Source organism: Myotis myotis, unplaced genomic scaffold (assembly GCF_014108235.1).
Source record: "Myotis myotis isolate mMyoMyo1 unplaced genomic scaffold, mMyoMyo1.p scaffold_m19_p_7, whole genome shotgun sequence".
Lineage (NCBI taxonomy): Eukaryota > Metazoa > Chordata > Mammalia > Chiroptera > Vespertilionidae > Myotis > Myotis myotis.
The window spans coordinates 37,340,589-37,347,088 of NW_023416379.1; the positions used below are offsets into that span (position 1 = coordinate 37,340,589).

Sequence of the window (6,500 nt, forward strand, 5' to 3'; positions counted from 1 at the left end):
TCCTGCTTCATGCCAGGTCAGCTGTCTTCATTCCAAAGGGCTGTGATTCTGAAAGATCAGTATCACCTGATGTTTCCACCAAGTTTAGAAAAGCAGCAGAACACCATTATGACCATTACATGTCTGTAAGATGCAGAACACTGCAGGGCCGTTGACATGTTTCATTTAACTGAATTGTTGGTGAGCTATTTGTGTGTGTGTGTGCGTGATAAACAAATCAGGAAAAATAATAGCATCTTAAGACATATGTCCTTTTCCATAAAGAACAACAATAACTTTAATGAGCTTCATGGGTAAAAGTATAAACTTACAACCCAGATTACAGATTTATTGAATAAGAGAATGGTAGGACTGGTTCTATAGGCATATTGGAAAACTAACACAGAGGCAATCTTCTAATCTGTCATGCCCTGAATTTTCAAAGTGCTTTGACTCTCACGCAGCGAGTTTATACTCATTGTCTCATTTTGTTCTCTGAAACAATTACATGGAGTTTAGAGTTATTTCCGTTGCAGATGGGGCCACTGAAGTTTAGCGAGGTGAAGCAAGTTGTCCAAGGGCACACAGGACACCAGAAGGTACATTGTGTACAAGTTATTGACAATCCCATGGGAAAGCAAAGCAAGCATCGAGTCAATGCTTGCAAAGCTATGTAGATTTCAAAAACAAAGAGGCTTTGGAGAGTTATATCCAAAATGGTGAAGGTTGAATTTTATAACTTTAATATTACCATGAGCAGCAGTTTATAGATGACCTTTTTCTGTTTTGTAAGCCTCCTCGTAAATGTATGGTAAATATGTTAAAGAGAATTTTGAAAACAAACAAACTCGCTCATATTCTTTTCTTTTTATGTGCCTCAGGCATGAAACAGCTCTGGCCACCGACACAGGCATCAAGCTAGGATGAACTAAGGACTGTACATCTGCTTTGCCCCTGACTGATATAAGAGCAACACCACCAATCAGGTGTCTCCTTGCCCATTGCCAGGGGTTCTTACTTATATTCTTATCAGCTAACTAGAATTGCTTCTCCCCACCCATCCCCAGATTGTAAACCTACTAAGGGGATGGGCCAGTTCTAATTAATCTTTTCATCAGTATGATCTGGCATAGAGTAGGTGCTCAGTAAATATTGATTGAATGACTATTTCTAGAATTTATCTTCATGCATATATATTTTACATGGGTAGATTGTGCAACGTGTATTTACCATATATACAGTGTACAATTTAAGTTTTCACTTCATAATAAAGTATATGCTGTCAATATTTTTATATGTTGCATCATAATTATTTTTTTATGCTTTTGCCTAGTCACCCATGCATTCAGTAAGTATTTACTGAGCAACTACTACATGCTAGACATTGTGCTAGAAAATAAAGATGTCAAAGTCTGTGCCTGTCCTCAGGAACAAATAAACAGTTTCTATGAGAACAGTGTAGTACATGTTATAAAAGAGATGATCCTGGGAATAATGGAGACCCTCAGAAAAAGACTCTCACCCAACCTGAGTCGAGGAATGCTGCCTAACCAGAATCCTGAACGATGAGTAACACTCACCTAGGCAAGGAAGACATGAAAGTGTTCCCGGCGGAGGAAGCATGAAAAAAGGCATGAAGTCAAGGGAGCCTGGCCCAGCTCATTGGACTGGGGGCAGGTAATTGAGGCTAGCATGTCAGATCAAAGGGCAGAGCAGAGATACACCAGGTAGGTGGGGCCAACTCATGAAGTATCTCCTATGCCAGGGCAGGAGGTGAATTTTATCCAGAGGGTAATGCGGAAGGGTGAAAGATTTTCTTAAGCAAGGGTGGTTGATAGAATCAGGCTTGTGTCCCTCTTACAATATATGGAAGCCCCATTAGCAACTATATGGAATGATTTGAGAAGGGAAAGAGTGAAGGCAGACCTCTTAGGAGGCTGTTATAGTGATCTATACAGGGGATTTTGAAGGCTTAACAGGAGTGGTGATGGCAGGAATTGGAGAAGTTGGTGGATCCTTCAGATGTTTTGGACATTATATTAGTTAAAGCACTCTAGTTTCTGCAAAAGACAGTTATTCCAATCTTGGTGGCACAACATACTAGAGAACTGTTCCTTGTTCACATGAAATTAAAAACAGGTTGTTGGACTGGGAGACAGCCTTTCACATGATAATCCAGGGATCCAGCTCCTTTCATCTGACCTTGGAGTTCTCAGCATTCAGCATCTCAGCATTTCACCACTTTGGTGATTGGGAAATGGTTGGGGAATTCCATTTGGAGTATTTTATGGGACATGCCTGGAAGTGGGGAGGTAGATAGACACAGATAAAAGGAGAGAAGGTATCAAGGATGATTTTCAGGTGTGAGCAGGAGTAATATTGGAGAGGGGCAGAATGGTTAATGCAATTGTGCACGTTTGAGTTTGCAGTAGGACATCCAGGTGCAGAGCTCCAGGGGGACATTGAATAAAGGAGTTGTTCTAAACTCAGCACAGAGTCTAGACTGAGGTTAGGATATAAAAAACTTCTCCTCCATCTCCTCCTTCTCATCGTTTACTTCCTCTTCTTCCTCCTAATAAGGTGTACCATTTACTAAGGTACCCTAGGGGGTGGATCCTATTATTATCCTCATTTTACAGAAGAGAAAACAAATATTAGGGGATGAAATAACTTTGCCACATGGTTGGAAAGTTTAAGAGTCATAACTTGAACCCCAGTTGTCAAACTCCAGGTGAAAGGAGCTGGTGAATCTAAGTGAAGAGGACTGGGGACAGTCCCTTGGGGGTAACAGTCCTGGCAGGATGGGTGGAGGAAGAGGCAGCCACAGAGGAAGTTGAAAAGAGCAGCCAGAGAGGCAGGATATATCATAGAAACCCAGCCTCAGTCAGAGAGGAGAGAGGGGGTGTGGAAATCAAAGAAGGGGTGGGTTTTAGGAGGAAGAGAGTCAAATTATATCCTGATAGGTCAAATAAGGTTAGGTCAAGGAAAAAAAATTAGCTGAACTCAGCTAGGTTCATCAACTTACTGGTGACTTTGAGAAAGTGCAGGAATGGCAGCAGCCACGCTGAAGTGAATGTGCTTTAACTGAGGAATGAGTGCAGATGTTTCTATCCAGAAGTTGGCTTGAAGGGGAAGATGGCAATAGGGCAGTAGCTAGATAGAGATGTAGGTTCAAGGGAGAGCTTATCCTGAAAAATAGAAGCGATTTGAAGGGGAAAGAGATAGCTGAGAGGCCAAGATTGATTTATGAGACCATAGCTATTTGAGGGGGTAAGATGATGGGGAGCAAAGATAGAGAGGTCTGGAAGATAGGTAAAGAGATTAACCTGAGAAACGGACAGGGGCTGAGAGAATGAGGAGTGCACATGGGGCCATATATGTAAATTTTAAGTGGGGAACCAAGAAATCAAAGGACTGCCTTCCAATTCCTTGTGAAATTTTGGGGATGAGGACATCAGCTAATAGTGAGATGACAAATGGTAGTGTCTCTACAGTTATAATTTTGATGACTGCACCATATTGCATTGAGACTATAGAGTAACATTTAATTTACCGTTCTCCTACTGTTAGACATTTAGGTTGTTTATATGTTTGCTATTAAAGATAACTCTACAAAGATTACTTTCATGCACATGTTTATTTTTATTTTGTACTAGAGGCCTGATGCATGAAATTCGTGCAAGGGCAGGCCTTCCTTTCCCTAGCTGCTGGCTTCACAGCCCTGGATCTGGAAGCCCCGCCCTCCCCCCCATCCCCACCCCACCCCCACCTCCACCTGCCACCTGCACAGCCTTGGCATGGTGCTGCCTGCATCTGCCGCCACACACCCCAGGTTCCCCAGTTCAGCAGAAGCCCCCCCTCATCAATTGCCCGTCAGAGGGTGGCCTGGGTCTCCCTGTTTGGGGCAATCATGGGGCAATGGCGGCCCCCTCCCCCACCAATCACATGGCACCCACCTTGGCTGGCCTGGCACCAGTGCGTGTATAGCACAGTTGTCCTGAAGGTCGTCTGGACGGTCGTTCTGCTGTTCAGTCTTTTGGTCCATTTGCATATTACGCATTTATTAGTATAGATAATTATCTTGACATGAAAATTGTCAGCCAAATGGCAAAAACATTTTCATGGCTCTTGAAATGCATTGCTAAATTGCGTTCGAAACGACTGTGACGATTTACAATGCAACAGCACTCTGTGTGTGTACCGGTTCCTCTGCAGCTTTTATAGCACTGGGTTTTATTATTTTAAAATGTTCTTTCAATTCAGTGGGTATAAGAGGCACCTCATTAATGATTTAAATCATATTTATTTGATTACCACTAAGGCTGACCATTTGTCTCTCTTTTTTAAAACACTGAATTTTCGCTTATCTGTTAGGACTTAAGGCTGTTTTTATATAGCTGATGAAGTCTACTGTAGAATTCACACTTTGCATGTCAAACTTGAGGTGACATTTCCCCTTTCTTCCTTTTTTAACTTTAGTTTTTTATTGTTCAGAAGTATTGCCTTTTTGTAAAGTTGGTTTTTTAAGGATAACGCATCCCTCAGCTTCTAGCCTGAGTATGGCACATGCATGGCTTTAGAGTAGAGAGTTCTTCTGTCATTTATTAGAGAAGAGCGAGGACAGAGATCTAGGGAGACAAAAGGTTTTGGGAGGGGGCTGGCCCCTGAGGCAGGCTGTAGTCTCCTCTGAGCGTCAAAAGCCCAACTGTCTGGCATAGGCCTGTACACTTTACCCAAGGAGGGTGTTGGCACATGAACACAGCAGAGCCTTTGGGCAGGGTTGCAAGACTGTGGCTCTCAAGTCCTAGCACAGAGCTCCGCAGGGAGGCAGAAATTAGGGAGGCCAATAGATTCTGGGCAGTGGAACAGATTAGCTCAACAGGAGCAAGGTACCCACCAGCCCTGAACAAAGGGCATCCAGCTGGAACACAACCCACTGCAAAGTTTGAACAGGAGAGAAGCCCTAAATGGAGGGAAATAATTATAGGGAAAGGGGATGGAGAAAGAAAGTCACATTCACTTCGTCCCTCGCCATGGGCCAGACACCATGAATACACATTACATGCATGATGTCATCTTACTCACACTTGCCCCTGTGGAATTATTTCTATTATTCCCATTTAACACCGGAGGGAACAGAGGCTCATGGGGTTAAATAACATTCACTGTTATGCAGTTTATACGAGATGGAGTCCATTCGGGTCTCACAGTCTCACTTCCTTAAGGGGACCTGAGGCTTCAATGCAATGTGTGGCCTGGGGAGCAGGGGAGCAGGGGAGCAGTGGGGGCAGTGAGCAGTTTTGGAGGGTGCTGCTTTGGTGCAGGAGGAAACAGGGACCCAGAGGAGGATTCTGAGCAGACAGTTGATTTGAGTCGATGCTTTGGGAAGAGAGCAGGGAGTGGAGAGCAGAAAGCAGGCTATTTTTCTGTGACACACTTGTGGGCGCCAAGTAAATACAGCAGGCCTATTACATGAGAGCCAGCCAGAACTGGTATTTCGGAGTTGCTGCTAAGATAAGTCACCACTCTGAATGTTTATCTGAAATGTAATCCCCTGATCTTTTGAGAAGGATTCTAAAACCTAGGAGAGGTTGCTAAGGCAATAAAGCCCTAAGTATCATAAACAGCAGAATCCATAAAATAATTTTCCTAAAATATCATGAGCTCCATTATCCAGCCAGTGGCATTGGGGGTTTGGCTGGAGCCAAGGAAGAAGCCAGCATGGACCTGCCCTCTCCTCCTCCCTCCACACTTCCTTCCTGAGTGCACAGAAGTGAGTCCCCACCAAGAGTCCTCTTCACACGGCATTCTCGGGTGTCTGCAGCCCCTGTGTTTCTACAGCCTGGGACCCCTCTCTCTCAAACCATCCCAGCTTTTCACTTGATGTAGATTTATAGCCCTGAACCCCAAACTGAATGATGCTTCAAGCAAGAATAATTGATTTGAGTGACTTGTATAACATACATATTTTATTAGGTGGAGGTGGATTCAATTTTTTTTTGAGCTTTAAAAAAAGATATATATCTACATATAGTCATAAAAAGATATTCATGAAATGAAAGCCAAGACCACTGTATGCAATATGAACTCACTTTTTGGAAATGAAATTATATGCAGCAAATCGAAATGTTAACAGTGATGACCTCTGAGTGGAGGCTATCTTTATCCTTTTCAAAAAGATATGTGACAGGATCCAATCGCTACCTTCCAATATCCATTCTTCCTTTATTCTATAGGAACAGAACCTCTAATATTAGCTCAGCCCATGGCTACCTACAATAAATAGCATAATTCTAGGCCTTTCTTACAGCTAGTCATGGTCATGTGAATGTTCTGACCAGTGTGATATGAGTGGATGTGTTGTGCAGCACCTTCCAGAAGCTGTCCTTGGAAGGAAGGGGCATGCTCTGCTTCTTTCTACTCCTTCTTGCTGGTTGGCATGTGAGCATGTTGGGTGGAGCTGCAGCGGCCATCTTGGGCCCTGAGGTGGAAGGCACGTGCTGAAGGTGTTGGAGCCACAA

General features: G+C 43.5%; 1 pseudogene; it reads right to left on the reverse strand.

Annotated features, from left to right (window-relative positions):
- Positions 1-847: 847 nt before the first annotated feature.
- On the reverse strand, positions 848-992 carry LOC118660892 (annotated as a pseudogene).
- Positions 993-6,500: the final 5,508 nt, after the last annotated feature.